This window comes from Periplaneta americana, chromosome 11 (assembly GCF_040183065.1).
Source record: "Periplaneta americana isolate PAMFEO1 chromosome 11, P.americana_PAMFEO1_priV1, whole genome shotgun sequence".
Classification (NCBI taxonomy): Eukaryota; Metazoa; Arthropoda; class Insecta; order Blattodea; family Blattidae; genus Periplaneta; species Periplaneta americana.
Genome location: NC_091127.1, coordinates 8,575,545 through 8,595,361, shown reverse-complemented (window position 1 = coordinate 8,595,361; position 19,817 = coordinate 8,575,545). Strand labels below are relative to the sequence as shown.

Here is a 19,817-nt window from a genome sequence, read left to right as displayed (position 1 = left end):
GAATAAATAAGTGAATAAGTAAATACATAAATAAGTGAATGAATAAATAAATAGATAGATAGGTAAATGGATAAATAGATAAATAAATAGATAAGTGAAGGAATAAATAAGTGAATACGTGAATACATAAATAAGTGAATGAATAAATAAATAAACAAATAGATAAATAAATAATTACATAAATAAATAAATAATTAGGTAAAATAAATAAAGAAATAAAAATAAATAAATACGTGAATAAGTGAAGGAATAAATAAGTGAATAAGTGAATACATAAATAAGTGAATAAATAAATAAATAGATAAATAAATAAATAAGTAAGCGATTAAGTGATTAAGTCAATAAGTAAATAAATATATAAATACGTGAATAAGTGAAGGAATAAATAAGTGAATAAGTGAATTCATAAATAAGTGAATAGGTGAATACATAAATAAGTGAGTGATTGATTAAATAAATAAATAAGTGAATAAATAAATACGTAAACAAGTGAAGGAATAAATAAGTGAATACATAAATAAGTGAATGAATAAATAAATAAATAAACAAATAGGTAAATAAATAATTACATAGATAAATAAATGAGTAATCAGATAAAATAAATAAATAAAGAAATAAAAATAAAGAAATAAATACGTGAATAAGTGAAGGAATAAATAAGTGAATACATAAATAAGTGAATACATGAATAAGTGAATGAATGAATAAATAAAAAATAAACACATAGATAAATAAATAAATAATTACATAAATAAGTAAGTAATTAGATAAACAAATAAGTAATCAGATAAAATAAATGAATAAAAAAAAATAAATAAAATAAATAAATAAGTAAATAAATAAATAAGTAAATGAATGAATGAATAAATGAATAATAAATTGAAGATTCCAGTAGGCTATTATGGAAGCACACCGTTTCATGACTCCAGATGCCAACGAAGTACCGCGCGTGTCATATTTTTTTCTCCGAAGTTCCTTCTTATTCTTTGTTCTATCAGTAGTGCAGAGAGATGCAATAAGGAAACAAAACTCTAATAAACGTAACTTTATTTCATTATACACTGCTCCGACTATTCAGTAGTATGTGTTTGAGTTTAAAGAAAGCAGCAAAACACTATAACGTGGTCTGTTGTTGTATTTGAGAATCCAAACCCCCACATACCGGTAAGGTATCATGTCACAAACACGTTCACGTCTGAGTATTTCTGACAAATTAAATACTATTCAACGCCTAGAAAACCGCGCAAATATTAAGATATTGCTGAATGGTTTGAGGTAATATTCATTTATTTATTTCTACTTGTGTTTGTGTTTATTTAAATTTGTTTATTTATTATTTATTCATCTATTTATTTATGTATTTATCTAATTATTTACTTATTATTGTAGTTTATAGATAGATACATTCTAGGAATTAAAACTAATTTGTTTTAATGTCATAACAGATTCATTTTTTATAATGAATTAACAACTTTTAAATATCCATTCCCGTATGATTGACTTTTACTGTCCATAATATTCCTTGACTTTCGTTTGTCTACGTAAAAATGATGCTTGCCCGATTCCAGGGAATTACTCCTCGTGTTATGTCCGAGTCGGTAAACTTTAGCTTTCTTTCATAAAATCTTGAAATCTTTCCACCTTGTATAATTTTAGATGTTCAGGGGATACAGTTTTGAGAAAAAATACGTCGATATAGTTTTTGAGGGGAAAGTTTAAAACCACTGCTGATTGAATTTCCTGTTCCACCCCTTGCCCCCACCACTCCCACTTTTAAATAAAAAATTACATCATCTGTCTTCAGAATGCACTACTTCAGCAGCGACGAGATGGAATGCCAGTGCAGGTGGATGCCAACGAGCTGTTTATGCACCAGTCATACAAAACAACTTAACAGTACAGCACACAACACGACAAAAATGTAAGGGACGACTGGAGATCAATAAAAACAATACGTAACGCATCATCAATTCCACGAAGCATTTTTCTTTTTACAATAATGATAAAAATTTCTCTGCGATGAAAAAAATTCCATTATTATAATACTTATCATCATTTACGAACGAAGCTTAATAAAACTGAACTTAAAACATTTTCATTACTTACTTACTTACTTACAAATGGCTTTTAAGGAACCCGAAGGTTCATTGCCGCCCTCACATAAGCCCGCCATCGGTCCCTATCCTGTGCAAGTTTAATCCAGTCTCTATCATCATACCCCACCTCCCTCAAATCCATTTTAATATTATCCTCCCATCTACGTCTCGGCCTCCCTAAAGGTCTTTTTCCCTCCGGTCTCCCAACTAACACTCTATATGCATTTCTGGATTCGCCCATACGTGCTACATGCCCTGTCCATCTCATACGTCTGGATTTAATGTTCCTAATTATGTCAGGTGAAGAATACAATGCGTGCAGTTCTGTGTTGTGTAACTTTCTCCATTCTCCTGTAACTTCATCCCTCTTAGCCCCAAATATTTTCCTTAGCACCTTATTCTCAAACACCCTGAACCTATGTTCCTCTCTCAGAGTGAGAGTCCAAGTTTCACAACCATACAGAAGAACCGGTAATATAACTGTTTTATAAATTCTAACTTTCAGATTTTTGGACAGCATTTTCATTACTTTCGAAAATTATTTTACACATGTTTACAGCAGGTTATAGAGGAAGGGCATTTCAGTAGTCTATATATGTTTTAGTCATTGTCATTGAAAACATGTCGCATTATTTTTATCGACATTGCCCTTATCGAAGTTGTGTTTATCATCGATGATACGTCTATCGAAGTTTATTCTGTTTCAAGGTCTTTCCAGTCCATTCTAGATCGTCCTACATCTTTGTACAGTAGCTGCTAGGTAGAAATGTGATATTGTCAATCCGTCTGAACAATATATGGTCACCTTTAGAAACATTTAACACATTAAAGCAAAATATATACAAAATATGTAATACAGAAATAAGATAATAATATTTACCTACTTATGGCTTTTAAAGAACTCGAAGGTTCATTGCCGCCCTAACATAAGCCCGCCATCGGTCCCTATCCTGAGCAAGATTAATCCAGTCTCTACCATCATATCCCACCTCCCTCAAATATATTTTAATATCCTCCCATCTACGCCTCTGCCTCCCCAAAGGTCTTTTTCCCTCCCGCCTCCCAACTAAAACTCTATATGAATTTCCGGATTCGCCCATACATGCTACATGTGCTGCCCATCTCAAACGTCTGGATTTTATGTTCCTAATTATGTCAGGTGAAGAATACAATGCGTGCAGTTCTGCGTTGTGTAACTTTCTCCATTGTCCTGTAACTTCATCCCTCTTAGCCCCAAATATTTTTCTAAAAACCTTATTCTCTGTTCCTCTCTCCAAGTTTTACAACCATAAAAAAAACAACCGGTAATATAACTGTTTTATAAATTCTAACTTTCAGATTTTTTGACAGCAGACTAGATGACAAAAGTTTCTCAACCGAATAATAACAGGCATTTCCTATATTTATTCTGTGTTTAATTTCCTCCTGAGTGTCATTTATATTTGTTACTGTTGCTCCAAGATATTTGAACTTCTCCACCTCTTCAAAAGATAAATTTCCAGTTTTTATATTTCCATTTCGTACAATATTCTGGTCACGAGACATAATCATATACTTTGTCTTTTCGGGATTTACTTCCAAACCTATCGCTTTACTTGCTTCAAGTAGAATTTCCGCGTTTTCCCTAATCGTTTGTGGATTTTCTCCTAACATATTCACGTCATCCGCATAGACAAGCAGCTGATGTAACCCGTTCAATTCCAAACCTTCTCTGTTATCCTGAACTTTCCTAATGACATATTCTAGAGCAAAGATGATAGTGCATCTCCTTGCTTTAGCTCGAAGTGAATTGGAAAAGCATCAGATAGAAACTGGCCTATACGGACTCTGCTGCAAGTTTCACTGAGACACATTTTTAATTAATCGAACTAGTTTCTTGGGAATAATAATATAATAATAATAATAATAATAATAATAATAATAATCCGTGGCGCTACCGTCTTTTAAGGACCCAGAACGACCAGCCGGCTGCTGGATTCACGCACACGTGCCGAAGCAGAGGTGGACGATCATCCAACCATAATTAGCACGGTAATCCTCCCAGCCGTTATATCTGATTTCGTAATAGGATTTCACTACCTATCGTAGCTCCCCAAGTGCATCACGATGCTGGGTGGGCACCGGTCCCGTACGCTGGCCGAAATTTTATGAGAAAATTTCTTCCCCCATGAGGACTCGAACCAGCGCGCATTCGTAAAGCGAGACATAGGCAGGATGACTTAAACCACGGCGCCACGGCGAGAGACAGAAATAAGCTATGCTTTCAAAAATTCATTTCAATTTCTTAATTATTGTGTCGTTCATATTTAAATGTTTTCAATTACATGCAGACAGAACACTTTGGTAATATGCGTTACAAGAACGGTATGTTGAAGTTTTCATGTTCGAGGAAAAGTTTGAAAAAGCGAAACGTAGTTGAGCTTTTTTAATTTCCGAGATTTGAAAGAAAACATACCGCTCGTGTATCGTACATTATCTTGTGCGAAGATCGTTTATTTCATACCTGAAAGACGAATTTCTAATTAGTTGCAATGAAATCTCCATCTTGGTTTCTGTTCAATGACGGCAAATTTGCAAAATAAAAATATCTATCTTCAACATTGTTGCTTTAAAATGTTTTCTGTGTTTACTATACTCCAGCAGGCCGTGATATACGTCTGTCTTTTTCCCCCAGTCTATAAATGCGAACTTAAACAAACGGTAAGGTTATGTAATGATTTAGAGTTTACTTAATTTTTGCAAATATTTAAAAACAATAATTAACAGTGCAATTTAGGTGAAATTGCAGTGGTAAGTTTCCAATTTATAATTATTACTACAGTATGTTAAACTTCTCTAAAAATAATATGTTAAAAGCCTAAAGCAGTAAAATCAATATGTCACTTAAACGGTAAGAAGAGGGAAATTGTTATGTGTGTTAGGTTGGGAATACTGAATGTGGAATTTTAGACTTTCCGCGGATTGGTTTTGTGCGGAAACCAAGCAAATACGCACGATCTCGCACAAATTATTTTTCTGTATAAATAGAAGGAATAAACCTTGTTGCCTTGGTAACGAAATTTTGCTGCATTATAAGCATAAAGAAATTCCTTGCATTGTGCACATTGCAATATAACTGATTTGACAGCAGGGGTTATTTATAGCCCGGTCTCCTCCTTTCCGGGTGGAATAGCCCCAGATGGCTTGAGTACTCTCAAATTATTAATCTAAACGGTCGAGAAGCCTAGGGACAGGGATAATGGGCGTTCATGGCTCGTGAGCAGGAGCAGGCGACTGTAACTAATGGAGACACGACCTGCGTGCACATGTGCATTTGGCTCACTGGACACATCGCAAATGTCGTCGGTATGCTCTTCTTTGTGCAGAAAAAACCTGTGAAATACACTGACACTGCTAAGCTCTTGACAGAAAATATGGCTAACAGAAGGAACGACATAGTGACAAAAGAAACGATGGGGAAAGATAAAAAAAAGGCAGATTGAGGCAAAAAGGAAGAGGAAAATGGTAACAAAATGGAGGAATATGTTTCACTCATTTAGGAATTTATTTTCTTATAAATGATTTAATAATAATAATAATAATAATAATAATAATAATAATAATAATAATAATAATAATACTTACGGATTTTAGAGAACCCGGAGGTTCATTGCCGCCCTCACATAAGCCCGCCATTGGTCCCTATCCTGTGCAAGATTAATCCAGTCTCCATGATCATATCCCACCTCTCTTAAAAATCCATTTTAATATTATCCTTCCATCTACGTCTCGGCCTCCCCAAAAGGTATTTTTCCCTCCGGCCTCCCAACTAACACTCTATATGCATTTCCGTATTCCCTCATACGTGCTACATGCCCTGCCCATCTCAAACATTTGGATTTAATGTTCCTAATTATGTCAGGTAAAGAATATAATGCGTGCAGTTCTGTGTTGTGTAACTTTCTCCATTCTCCTGTAACTTCATCTTTCTTAGCCCCAAATAATTTCCTAAGAACCTTATTCTCAAACACCCTTAATCTCCGTTCGTCTCTCGAAGTGAGAGTTGAAGTTTCACAACCATAAAAACAGCCGGCAATACTAGCTAGTTAAAAAAAATATACTTCTGAATAGTTCATTCTTTATCTGTGACATTCTTTCACCCTTAAAAGTAAATAAATAATCCGTGGCGCTACAGCCCGTGAAGGGCCTAGACCGACCAGCCGGCTGCTGGCCTCACTCCCACATGCCGAAACAGAGGTGGACGATCATCCAAGCAGAATGGATGTAGCACGATAATCCCCCCAGCTGATACAGATGGCATTCGCAACCGGATTTCGCTACCTATCGTAGCTCCCCAAGTGCAACACGATGCTGGGTGGGCACCGGTCCCATACACTGGCCGAAATTTCATGAGAAAATTTCTTCCCCCATAAAAGTAAATAATAATGGTATTTTGCAAATAACTTCAAATTAATGTAACTCTGAAAATATTGAAATTAGGACACATTTTATATGACATTTTTTTGCTCAGAATGTCTTCGAAAATGAGCTCCGTAAGTGGCTGCAAATCCTCGTGAATCACCCTGTATACCCTATTTTAAATTGTTTAATTTTTGCAAACTATTATTTCAATGTCTTTTTCTTGCCTGTGGAGTCTAAAATGGAGTTAATACTAAATAATAACATTATTTTATGTCCGAGATGACGAACGAATATGACTATGCAAAAAGCGGCAGAGCTGACATTCTGAACTCAGAATAATGCTAGAAGTTAGCAATTAGGCTGTCGAGTTCAGGGAAGAATTAGAAGCGAGGTCATATGTGCATACACACGTGTTTAAACTATTGAAACGTGGACGTGCTTCTGTATTACCCTGAACTTTAGAGAAGCCGGTTCCAATCGTGACACCAATATCTATCGACTGTGCATATATTTACTCGAAACAGAATACAGGTTTCTGCCAAACAGTTGTGTAATAAATATACGAAACATGAGATGTCAAGTTTCAAAGTGGAATGTAATAATTCCTTTCTAAACGTGATCCATATTGTAATTTATTGTACCGTACAATTAAACTCTTCGAAAGAAATGTTACGTTTACATTACCTACGCACTTTAATCTTAGGTAGGGCTAATATGATACAGTAAAAAGGTCGGGCTAATTTGATTAAGACTTCAAAATGTACCAAAAGCTCAGTTTGAAAATGTTTATAACTGTGATTGTGGAAGTATATTTTAAGCTCTTTAAGGAGCAATATTGAACAAAGTTTAAAATAAAATCATTATCAACCTCATAAATGTAGGCCTATTAAAATAAAAGGCAGTTTTGTTTGCTGAAAAATCTTTGATGTGACACCCGGTTACATTTCTCATTCCTCTTGAATGAATAAAGATAGAGTAATTTTTAAATTTTCCTTTTACTCCGAATAGTGTCAGCTTCATTTTTTATCAACAGTAATCTCACTAGACGTTTTGATTTATCTAGAGAAAATCAAAACTCGAGTGGGATTTAATTGACTATTACACGATTAGAAGAAAGTATATAAAGATTAGAAGTAACGAAGTACTCCAATACGATAAAATATTAATTGACTTACGAAAATACAACTGTCTTCAAATGTATTATTGTACCATCTCAACATTACAAATATTACCCTAGATGCATGCTAGATGGCAGTAGTGAGCAATGCCTTCTTGTCGAGAAGTTCTCGATCTATTATAGACGATGGCAATGTTACTAGTCAAGAAGGCTTTGTTGATTCAGTTTCATTTTTATTAAAATGCAACATTCCACTTCAATTATCCGAATCCCAGTAATCAACGTCACTTGACAGATGATTTTCAATAAATCTTAATATTAAACAATCTCTGATACGTGACTATCCATAATATCATATAGCAGAAGCTATAACATAACCTAACTAATATACACAAGTGTTAGAAAAGTTTTAATTAACGACTATGACATAAAAAATAAACATGAATAATTTTAAAAGGAATAATTATTGAATGTACAATTTTCAAATTTGAATGTGGTTGGTGGTTCAATTGATGTTATATTGGACATGTGCGTAATAGAAGTGGAACTCGTTGATTTAGGCCTACATGGTGTATTCAACCTATTCAGGATTTCCGAATGGTGCTCTTCATTTATTTGTAAATCGGATTTCAGAAGATGCATAGGTATGATCAGTGATTTTTATTAATTCTTGTTCTTGAATGCCAATGCGAGTCATATTTGAAACTGCTGTGCATCGACTGGAGTGGGTTGTAATTATATATATATATGCTAGGGACGCGATAAAATTGTGCGATAAGCAGCCATGATTGGTTGAAATACGTCCTTCCGTACCGTTTTATTGTTCAAAAGTAGTATGACGTAGTAAAAGTGTAATACTTACTTACTTACTTACTTACTGGCTTTTAAGGAACCCGGAGGTTCATTACCGCCCTCACATAAGCCTGCCATTGGTCCCTATCCTGAGCAAGATTAATCCATTCTCTACCATAATATCCCACCTCCCTCAAATCCATTTTAATATTATCCTCCTATCTACGTCTCGGCCTCCCTAAAGGTCTTTTTCCCTCCGGCCTCCCAACTAACACTATATGCATTTCTGGATACGCCCATACGTGCTACATGCCCTGCCCATCTCAAACGTCTGGATTTAATGTTCCTAATTATGTCAGGTGAAGAATACAATGCGTGCAGTTCTGTGTTGTGTAACTTTCTCCATTATCCTGTAACTTCTTCCCTCTTAGCCCCAAATATTTTACTAAGCACCTTATTCTCAAACACCCTTAACCTATGTTCCTCTCTCAAAGTGAGAGTCCAAGTTTCACAACCATAAAGAACAACCGGTAATATAACTGTTTTATAAATTCTAACTTTCAGATTTTTTGACAGCAGACTGGATGATAAAAGCTTCTCAACCGAATAATAACAGGCATTTCCCATATTTATTCTGTGTTTAATTTCCTCCCGAGTATCATTTATATTTGTTACTGTTGCTCCCAGATATTTGAACTTCTCCACCTCTTCAAAAGATAAATTTCCAATGTTTATGTTTCCATTTCGTACAATATTCTGGTCACGAGACATAATCATATACTTTGTCTTTTCGGGATTTACTTCCAAACCTATGTCTTTACTTGCTTCCAGTAAGATCCTCGTGTCAGTGACAAAAACATGATGACAAAATGTATTTGATGACCAAAAAACTAATGACGAAAAATACGCGACAAACTATAACTGTGACGAAATGCCCTAGACCCGTAATTTAGTTAAATAATTCATCTTACATTTTGTGACAATATCTGTGAGCTTGAACTAGCTTCTGAAGTTAGCCAGTCAGTTGGGCTCAGAGCTCTTTAAGATTGATAGTGACAATAGAAATCCTCACTTCTATCTAACCTTCTGTTATCATTTTAATATAAAATTTCTCTGTATTTGAAATGTCTGGCCGCTCCTCGGCATAACGGATCGCGGCCAGTGAACAGTTGTCGATGCTGCACATCCTGTTCCTAGCCAGCCAGCACTTTCCTTTCCCGGAGGAAAGGACGACCGGTTGAGTGGCATTCATTTGCTGGAGGATGCGCCGTGATAAATTGCATGATCAGAGCAAGAGTCGCCGTCTGACCAACAATTACTGTGTCAACCACAGAAACAAAAGTAACGCTCTTGCCGGTTCCATGCTCGTGGAAATGGAGGCTTATGCTGCACGAGAAAAACACGCATCTAAATTACTTTAATCTTACTTGATTATCCGCTCAGCTTCCAGTTTTGTTTGAAATTAAAGTACACAAAGCATATATTATAGTCCTCATTACTTTCTCTCAATCAAATCAGGAAATATAAAGAATGCTTGAATGTCAAAACAAATTGTTTAAGATTTTTCTTAAACAGCGTCCGTTGCGACACATTAAACAGGATGTTCGATCCCGGTACATCTATACTTCGTTACATAATAATAATAATAATAATAATAATAATAATAATAATAATAATAATAATAATAATAATAATAATTTATTTAACTTGGCAGAGTTAAGGCCATACGGCCTTCTCTAACACTCAACCAGGAGTAAAACTGCGTTAGAAAAAACACTACAAATTTACAAAGTACACTACAGTTTTACACACAAAACTGAATAAAATAGTAATAATAAAATGTAACAACAAGTAAGTAGAAATCAGACATAATACATAACATACAGAAAGAAAGGAAAAAGCACAATAAAAAAGTAAGACGATTATTGATAATAATAATAATAATAATAATAATAATAATAATAATAATAATAATAATAATGGTAGTAATAAAATAGTGCAGTACAAAGCATACAATGAATACAATATTTTAAGTACACAGAGTATGGAAAATTATGATTATATATAGCTCAACTTATCACATTATAGATATACCATTATCGGAAAATATGGAAACAAAAATATAAAATAAGTTAAATATCACTAGAACATAAAAAAATGCGAATACGTGGAAACATGCAATACAACACTTGTCATAATAGTAAGTTAGTTTGGCAACTCGTCATAAGATAATTTTCTAACTTGGATTTGAAAGATTTCAATGTTCATCAGCCCTTGACTTCAGGCGGCAGAGAGTTCCAGTGACGAGAAGAGCAACAGTGAAAGATGAGGAATACAGAGATGATGTGTGAAGTGGAATTTCTAGCGTGTTGTCGCGTTGTGATCGAGTATTAATGTTTGCCAGGGAACGTCACCGTGCAGACAGAAAAGTATAATTGCTATTGAACCTATGACAGAGGTCTCATTCCACGCTTATCTCGAAGGTGAGGGGTCTGAGGCGTTCTATCTTCTCCCAACTTCAAGATAAGCGTGGAATAATACCTCTACCTTTGGTTGAATAGCAATTATCCTTTTCCCTTCTCTGCCGGCAATGTTTACATCGCCTGTCAGACATTATGGAATGAAGCAGAGTAGCACTGTATACTTTGATTCTTCTGCCGTTCTGTTCCACAATTCCTTCCTTATTGTTGTATTCGCTTATCTTCCAGAGATTAAGAGTGAGGTTTAGAAAGGACCATGCACACGGCGGTGGCGGTAGTTGTGGTTAATCACTGCTGTGGTGGTTTAATGAATGTGTTCAGGTTCAGGGCAGACACTTTAAAAACACCTTCTATAGCCTGTACGCAAGGATACTTCAAGAAAGAAAAAAATAATGTCATAATTGTAAATATAACTTTGAATAGGTGGAAAAATTCAAATATCTTGGAGGAACGGTAACAAATATAAATGACACTCGGGAGGAAATTAAACGCAAAATAAATATGGTAAATGCCTGTTATTATTCGATTGAGAAGCTTTTGTCATCCAGTCTGCTGTCAAAAAATCTGAAAGTTAGAATTTATAAAACAGTTATATTACCGATTGTTCTGTATGGTTGTGAAACTTGGACTCTCACTTTGAGAGAGGAACAGAGATTAAGGGTGTTTGAGGATAAGGTTCTTAGGAAAATATGTGAAGCAAGAGGAATGATGTTACAAGAGAATGGAGAAAGTTACACAGAACTGCACGCATTGTATTCTTCACCTGACATAATTAGGAACATTAAATCGAGACGTTTGAGATGGGCAGGGCATGTAGCACGTAAGAGCGAATCCAGAAATGCATATAGAGTGTTATTTGGAAGGCCGGAGGGAAAAAGACCTTTGGGGAGGCCGAGATTTAGATGGGAGGATAATATTAAAATGGATTTGAGGGTGGTGAGATATGATGATAGAGACTGGATTAATCTTGCATAGGATAGGGACCGATGGCGGGCTTATGTGAGGGCGGCAATGCACCTCCGGGTTCTCTAAAAGCCGTAAGTAAGTAAGTAAATGAATGCCACTCAAAACTGTATTTTCTTCGATGTCTCGTAACTGCTGAACGTCGCTTCAGAGAACATGGGATATTTCACGAAAAATGATCTTCATTGCGAGATCTATCGCTCTTCAGAGTTTGTTGAAGAGGTCTTGATTCATCCTATATGATACACATGCATCTTGAGTGATATGCTTACAAATTTCTTGTGCCTCATTCTTTTTAAAAATATTTTAAAAATGTTTTTAAGAAAGTTTGATCATGTATTCTTCTTTATCGGAATGGTATGGTTATGATTAATCTCCGCTGCTTAAGAGTGTAGCACTTATCCTTAACTTGGCAAAGCTCCATTTCTCACTCTAGTTTATTAAACGGTGTCGGACCGTAAAGAAAACAACTGTCGCAATGTCCATATTTTTATATGTTGTACAATATTCCTAGTATTGTGAAATTTTAATTTTCCTACCAATTTTTTTTCTATTCTATTAAAATTATAGCATATAGCCTATTAACCTGTTGTATCCTATAGGATACTTTGTCAATTTAAGGGTTAATATAAGGGGACAGGTGTGATTCATGCACGATAAAGCACGAGGAACTAACTTGGGCATCATTTCGTATCCAGGAATATTTAATACGTTTTTAACATACCGATACGTTAAATATGTGCATATGAATATTTGTATTTATAACTTTGAAATCTCCTTCTTCTTCTTCTTCTTCTTCTTCATCATCTCCTTCTTCATCTTCATCTTCACCTTCATCTTCATCTTCACATCTTCATCTTCATCTTCACCTTCATCTTCATCTTCACATCTTCATCTTCATCTTCATCTTCATCTTCATCTTCATCTTCACATCTTCATCTTCATCTTCACATCTTCATCTTCATCTTCACATCTTCATCTTCATCTTCATCTTAATCTTCATCTTCATCTTCATCTTCATCTTCATCTTCATCTTCATCTTCATCTTCATCTTCATCTTCATCTTCATCTTTTCATCTTCATCTTCATCTTCACATCTTCATCCTCATCTTCATCTTCATCCTCATCTTCACATCTTCATCTTCATCTTCACATCTTCATCTTCATCTTCATCTTCACATCTTCATCTTCATCTTCATCTTCACATCTTCATCTTCATCTTCACATCTTCATCTTCATCTTCACATCTTCATCTTCATCTTCACATCTTCATCTTCATCTTCACATCTTCATCTTCATCTTCATCTTCACATCTTCATCTTCATCTTCATCTTCATCTTCATCTTCATCTTCATCTTCATCTTCATCTTCACATCTTCATCTTCACATCTTCATCTTCATCTTCATCTTCACATCTTCATCTTCATCTTCACATCTTCATCCTCATCTTCACCTTCATCTTCATCTTCATCTTCACATCTTCATCTTCATCTTCACATCTTTATCTTCATCTTCACATCTTCATCTTCACATCTTTATCTTCATCTTCATCTTCACATCTTCATCTTCATCTTCACATCTTTATCTTCATCTTCACATCTTCATCTTCATCTTCATCTTCACATCTTTATCTTCATCTTCACATCTTCATCTTCATCTTCATCTTCATCTTCACATCTTTATCTTCATCTTCACATCTTCATCTTCATCTTCATCTTCATCTTCACATCTTTATCTTCATCTTCACATCTTCATCTTCATCTTCATCTTCGTCTTCATCTTCATCTTCACATCTTCATCTTCACATCTTCATCTTCATCTTTATCTTCATCTTCATCTTCATCTTCTTCTTCTATTTCTTCTTCTTCTTCTTCTTCTTCTTCTTCTTCTACTTTGGTATGTGTAGGCCTATATTATCAGGAAAAGACAGTAATGTTAACAGTCACTGAGCCATAGGAAGACACAGTGTCTGCATCAGACTCCGGATGGGAATGTAACATTTTCTTTCATATTGTGATAGGCGTTGGTCTTCCGACTCGGTTGTCGAGTATTCACACATAGATCCAATCTTTTCTGTGGTGTCACTGCCACTATTGTTGAAGCGAGAAGATCTCACGGACAATTCCTTCAGACTGACCTGGCTGTCAACGACTTCCTGTCAAATGCATGCGGCCAGCACAGGAATAAAAGTTAATTACACTGCAAAGGAGAATGTGCACCACTTTCACTCCGTTTAATTAATATCGGAACAATCAGTAAGAGACGGCTTCAACGATACAACAAAACCACAAAACGAGAGAGCTGCGATACAGAATAAAGGCAATTCAAAGGTACGTGTAAGATATCCGCTAGCCCATTTCTTATGGTTACAATGCCGCAAATGTACATCTACACACTTTCTATATAATTAAGATATGCTTGCATTACAAGTTATTACATTTTCGATTAACAGGGAATGTTAAGAGATATTGAATTGTTACCAAACGTTATTGGTCTCAGAATTAGAGCTTGTACATAACGTGGATTACACGACACCTTCTCTGCAGTTAATGGATAAGTTGCGAGTATGTTCTTGCCATAGATTTCTGTTTGAGAGATTTCCAGAATGTCTAATTTCGGTGACATTATTCAAATGATTTATTTATTACTAGCCGTACCCGTGCGCTCCGCTGCATTTGTTAGAAATAAATATAAAGTAATTACACAATTAAAATAGGACATCTGTTTGACAGAAAGATAAATGGTTTAATATGTTACTTAATTTAAATTGTATCTAATAATAAAAATGCGATCATTTTGGTCCAGAGACCACTCATTTGGTGCAATAATAATTCCTTTAACATGTTTCTTAATTGTTATTACATGCAAATCTATACTAATAATAAATCTGTAGCCAAAATTTTTCTGGTAATTTTCGATTTTCCAAAAATAATTGGTCCTAACATATATAATTAACCACCCTGAAACCGAAAATCACTTTTTTGAAATTTTTGTTTGTATGTCTGTCTGTCTGTATGTTTGTTACCTTTTCACGCGATAATGGCTGAACCAATTTATATGAAAATTGGAATATAAATTAAGTTCGTCGTAACTTAGAATTTAGGCTATATGGCATTCAAAATATTTTATTTAAAAGGGGGCTATAAGGGGGCTCGAATTAAATAAATCGAAATATCTACCTTATTATTAATTTTCATGAAAAATGTTACATAACAAAAGTTTCTTTAAAAATAATTTCCGATAAGTTTTATTCTATGCACAATTTTCATAGGACTGATATTTAATGAGATAAATGAGTTCCAAAATTACAATAACAACGCCATCTAAGGCGGTGTAATGAAATAAAAAAAATGACTTGTCTATAAGGGGCCTTGGACAACAACAATCGAAAGCTATGAAACATACCTACAGAGAATGTTTCTGTGTTTGTATGAAGTAATATCGGAAGCTCAATTAACCGATTTGTATAATTAATTATTAATTCACTATTGGAAAGCGTAGTTTCTCTAGATGGACATCTATATATATATATATATATATATATATATATATATATATATATATAATTTGAACTGGTAATGGAAATTACGGGAAAACGGCTGAACGGATTTTAATGAGTGACCCCTCATTTTCATGCCTGGCATCCAAAGTTTTTCGGAAAAGTAGTAGTTTTCACTGAAATGTCAATTTTCCTACATCATTTTCCTTTTTTCCAAAATCCATCTTTCGTCAGTTTTGAGAACTAATTTTATTGAATCACGGCCGACTTGATTGAATTTCAGAACAAAACACACACTACAGTAAACAATAGGCTATTACACGAAGGCCATGACCTGCAGGATTGCCGACATATTTAGAGCTCAATTCAATTTTTTATTAATAACTGATTCTGCAGTGTATAATTTTCTGAGTACAGCTGTGTATTGGATATTCAAATCTACGACAATTGAGGTGGTTTGATGACATTATTACCATTAGAAATTAAATATTATTATAATTAATATCATGATGCGTCTATTTTTCATTAATTGTACATAATATTGATGCTATATTGATGACAGGAAAGTGAAACGTTTTGTGGTTATGTAAGTAAATGTAGAGAATATCTTAATTTAGATCTTCATTTCTATAATTTACTGAGTGACTGCTATATATAACTACAAAACTTAAGTAAGATAATAATATTGTTATTAAAAAATCAAATATGTTATACTTATTAACCCAGTGGGGTTGGGTCTTTTTCATATACTTAATGGCGGTGTAGTGTAGATATTGATATGTGTCATTGTCTTCAGTATTGGCTCGAGAGAGCGCAAAAATTACAGTTCCTAAGAAAAAATAAAAAGGTATTACTTACTGATAAAATAAGAGGCCTAGAAAATTTTGTAGTCTCCAGATCATTTCAGCAAGATCTCTTAGTAGGATAAAATGATTTTACGCTCTACATTTCAAGCTCTACATGCAGCAGCTATACGAAAATGTTATTGTTCGAAAGCATAGCAAACCTGACATTTTTTTAACTTTTGCCTACAATGCACAATGACCTGAAATAGCTACTGCTATCGTCCTGACATTGATACTTGCGTTTTCGCGTTGAAACTCAAAAACTGAAGTTGGATAGGTTCAAGAAAAAGTATTTGGCCTAAAAAAAAACATTCAGAGGGAGTATGTTTCATTATTATGGAAGCAAATAACTATCAAAAAGACAAGTATTCTTCATTGAAAATAAATCTGAAAAAAATTTATTTGAACGTCTAACGAACTTAGTTTGCAGCAGCATTTGCTGCACAAGCCACTAGTAATGCTATAATGTTATTACAGTAACTTCTGAGTGAATCCAGGACAGGTAAGATTAAAATAGTTTCTTATGCACAGAAAACTTGATAGGCTATTCTGTACATTCGTTTCCTATATTTCCTAAAATAATGTTTATGTCTCTGGATCAAAATGATCGCATTTTATTTTTTTTTAAATACAATTTGAATTAAGTAACATACTAAACGATTTATCCTTCTATCAAACACGAATGTTCCCTGGATCAAATGTCCTATTTTAATCATGTAATTACTTTATATTTATTTCTAACGGGTGCAGCGGAGCGCACGGGTACGGCTAGTAATTAAAATATAATCATTTGGTTCAGAGAACATCCGTTTTTGGTGCAAGAATAATTCGTTTAGAAAAATGTTAAATTAGTCTAAATTAGTTATGCAATATTTCGACAGAATATCAAGTTTTCTGTGCGTGAAGATCTATTTTCATCTTACCTCAGTCCTCATATTATGTAGTATTACATCCATCTAGAGAAACTACAAATTTCAAAGAGTGAAGGAATTATTTAAATTAGCTTCTGAGATTACTTCATACAAACACACAAATATTATCTGTATATTAATATTGATAAACGTCAAGGCCGTCGTAAATAGAGGGAGTCATTTGTTTTCATTTCATTATAGCCATCGACGTCGTTCCTGCAATAACTCCTATGTCACATATCGCTTTTCAGATTTTTGCTCTATTAAATAACTTAAATAGTTATACAGCAAATAATACAATCTCCCATATGTCATTATATTTCTTTTTTTTTTCGAAAATGTAATAATTCACGATCTCCTATGTACCACTGCCATAGAATGAATGAATAAATATTTTTTTTTTCTTCCTACTGAAAAATTTTTTATTTTGCACATAGGAGTTACGGAACAACGACGCTATAATCTGAGGCGGCGGTGAAAATGTATTGTATTGTTATTTTAAAACTCTAGTATATCCTTAAATATCAGCAATATCAAAATTTTGCCTGCACTAAAACTTATCGGAAATCATTTTTAAAGAAACGTTTGTTATGTAACATTTTTCACAAAAAATCAATAATAAGCGAGATACTTCGATTTATTTAATTCAGGCCTCCTTATAGTTCCCCTTTTAAATAAAGTATTTTGAATGTCATATAGCCTAAAATCTAGTTTACAACGAACTTAATTTATATTCCAATTTTCATCGAAATCCGTTCAGCCATTATCGCGTGAAAAGGTAACAAACATCCAGACAGACAGACAGATATACAAACAAAAAAAAAAAGCTATTTTCGGTTTCAGGATGATTAATTATACATGTTAACACCAATTATTTTTGGAAAAGTGAAAATTACCAGAAAAATTTCGGTTACAGATTTAGTATTAGTATAGATTAATAATTTTATATTGAAAGAAGGATATACGTGGTACAGTCATTAAGTTCTGACACTGACGCCTGAAGGGTAGGCACCCACAAGAATCTGAATGTCTCAGAAGATGCCGCGTGATACGGCGTACACTTAAACAGATCGACATCCTCCCTCAATATAGTCGCCGTTGGCCGCTATGCACGTCTGCCAACGTTGGTGTAGCTGCTGGAAGCACCGCTGAAAGATGTTGGCAGGAAGATGCCGTACGGCTTCTCTTGTGGCAGTCATGACCTTTTCGGCCGCATAAAAATTACGCCCTCGTAGGATTTATTTCATGAGGGGAAAGAGAAAAAAATCGCATGGTGCGAGATCAGGTGAGTACGGAGGGTGTGGCAAAGCAGCGACCTGTTGCCTTGCAAGTTCCTCTTGGACAAGGATGGAGCGATGTGCAGGGGCGTTGTCGTGTAGCAACAGCCAATTCTTCCTATGCCAAAGCTCAGGACGCTTACGACGAATTGAATTGCTTAAACGGCCAAGAATCTCTTTGTAGAGGATCTTGTCTACAGTTTCACCTTGTGGGATGAATTCTATGTGAACAATTCCATTTGAATAAAAAAAACTGTTAAAGCATCACCTTGCCTTTTGACATGTCTTGTTGCGGATTTTTCTGTCTTGGAAATAATGGCGTTTTCCAGGTGGCGGATTGTCGCTTCAGTTGCGGATCGTAAAGGAAACACCATGTTTCGTCTCCAGTTATGATCGGTTATAGCAGTTTCGCCTAATTTCTGACAGAACGTGACGTTTGCCCGTTGCTCAAACTGCAACATACTCGAGTTCCGACGCACGCATTCAAATCACCATCACAACAAAGACCGTAGTTCTGCTTACAGTGCATGCACTCGACTGTCTCTTGTTGGGTCGAGAGACTAACTGACAAGGTATCATACCATGACGCCACCTATGCGCTATAGTGCACCACAACGCCACTCTGCGCTCAGTATTAGAACTTAATGACTGTACCACGTATTCAGTTCATTCATTCATAGTGTTCTGCGCAAGGGCAGTTACTTCACTGCAAACCCAGCATTCTCCAGTCTTTCATATTTTCTGCCTTCCTCTTAGTCTCCGCATATGATTCATATATCTTAATATCGTCTATCATCTGATATCTTCTTCTGCCCCGAACTCTTCTCCCGTTCACCATTTCTTTCAGTGCATCCTTCAGTTACAATCGATATGTACGGCCAGTTACGTTTCAAGAGGGATCTTCAAGATGCCATCGTCACCACCATAATAACATTTTCTGTAGCGATATTTCGCCAGCATTTTTATGGTGTACGCTCAATTTAAATTATACTAGGTTCTATTTTTTTTTCTTTATGTCTTTATCTCTTTTGTTTAAAACCTGTTTATATAATTTTTTACTTTGAATTTTATTGTGAGCTATTCTGTGTTGCAAGGAAAACCCAAAATATTTGGTCAGACTAATAAATTAAATTAAATAATATAAAATATAAATACAGAGGTTATATGCAATGCCTTCTGTGTATCTCTATTTCTATTATTTTCGAAGCGAAGTCCTAGTAACATTTCAAATCGATAGCGACTTCGACTCGACTTTTCTTTTGCAGCCCAGTGTACTTGACTATTTTATGCATATTTATGTTCAAACTCTGATGCACTTGTTAATAAGTGTATTTCTCTTTTCTTTTACAGAGTAGGCGCTACGTACTTCTAAAGGTAAGTTAAAACACGAAATGTGTAAGATATAAGCGACTTCAATTTTTCTATATGGTTATAGG

The 19,817-nt window shown here is 34.7% G+C and overlaps 1 protein-coding gene across 1 annotated transcript in view; it reads left to right on the top strand.

The window, feature by feature from the left end:
• The window catches only part of LOC138708762 (uncharacterized), a 182,390-nt gene that overhangs the window by 93,151 nt on the left and 69,422 nt on the right, over window positions 1-19,817 (top strand). The window contains exon 2 of the mRNA XM_069838918.1: window positions 19,732-19,755. The gene's annotated coding sequence lies outside the window, so the exon portion shown is untranslated. The remainder of the gene's footprint in view (window positions 1-19,731; window positions 19,756-19,817) is intronic.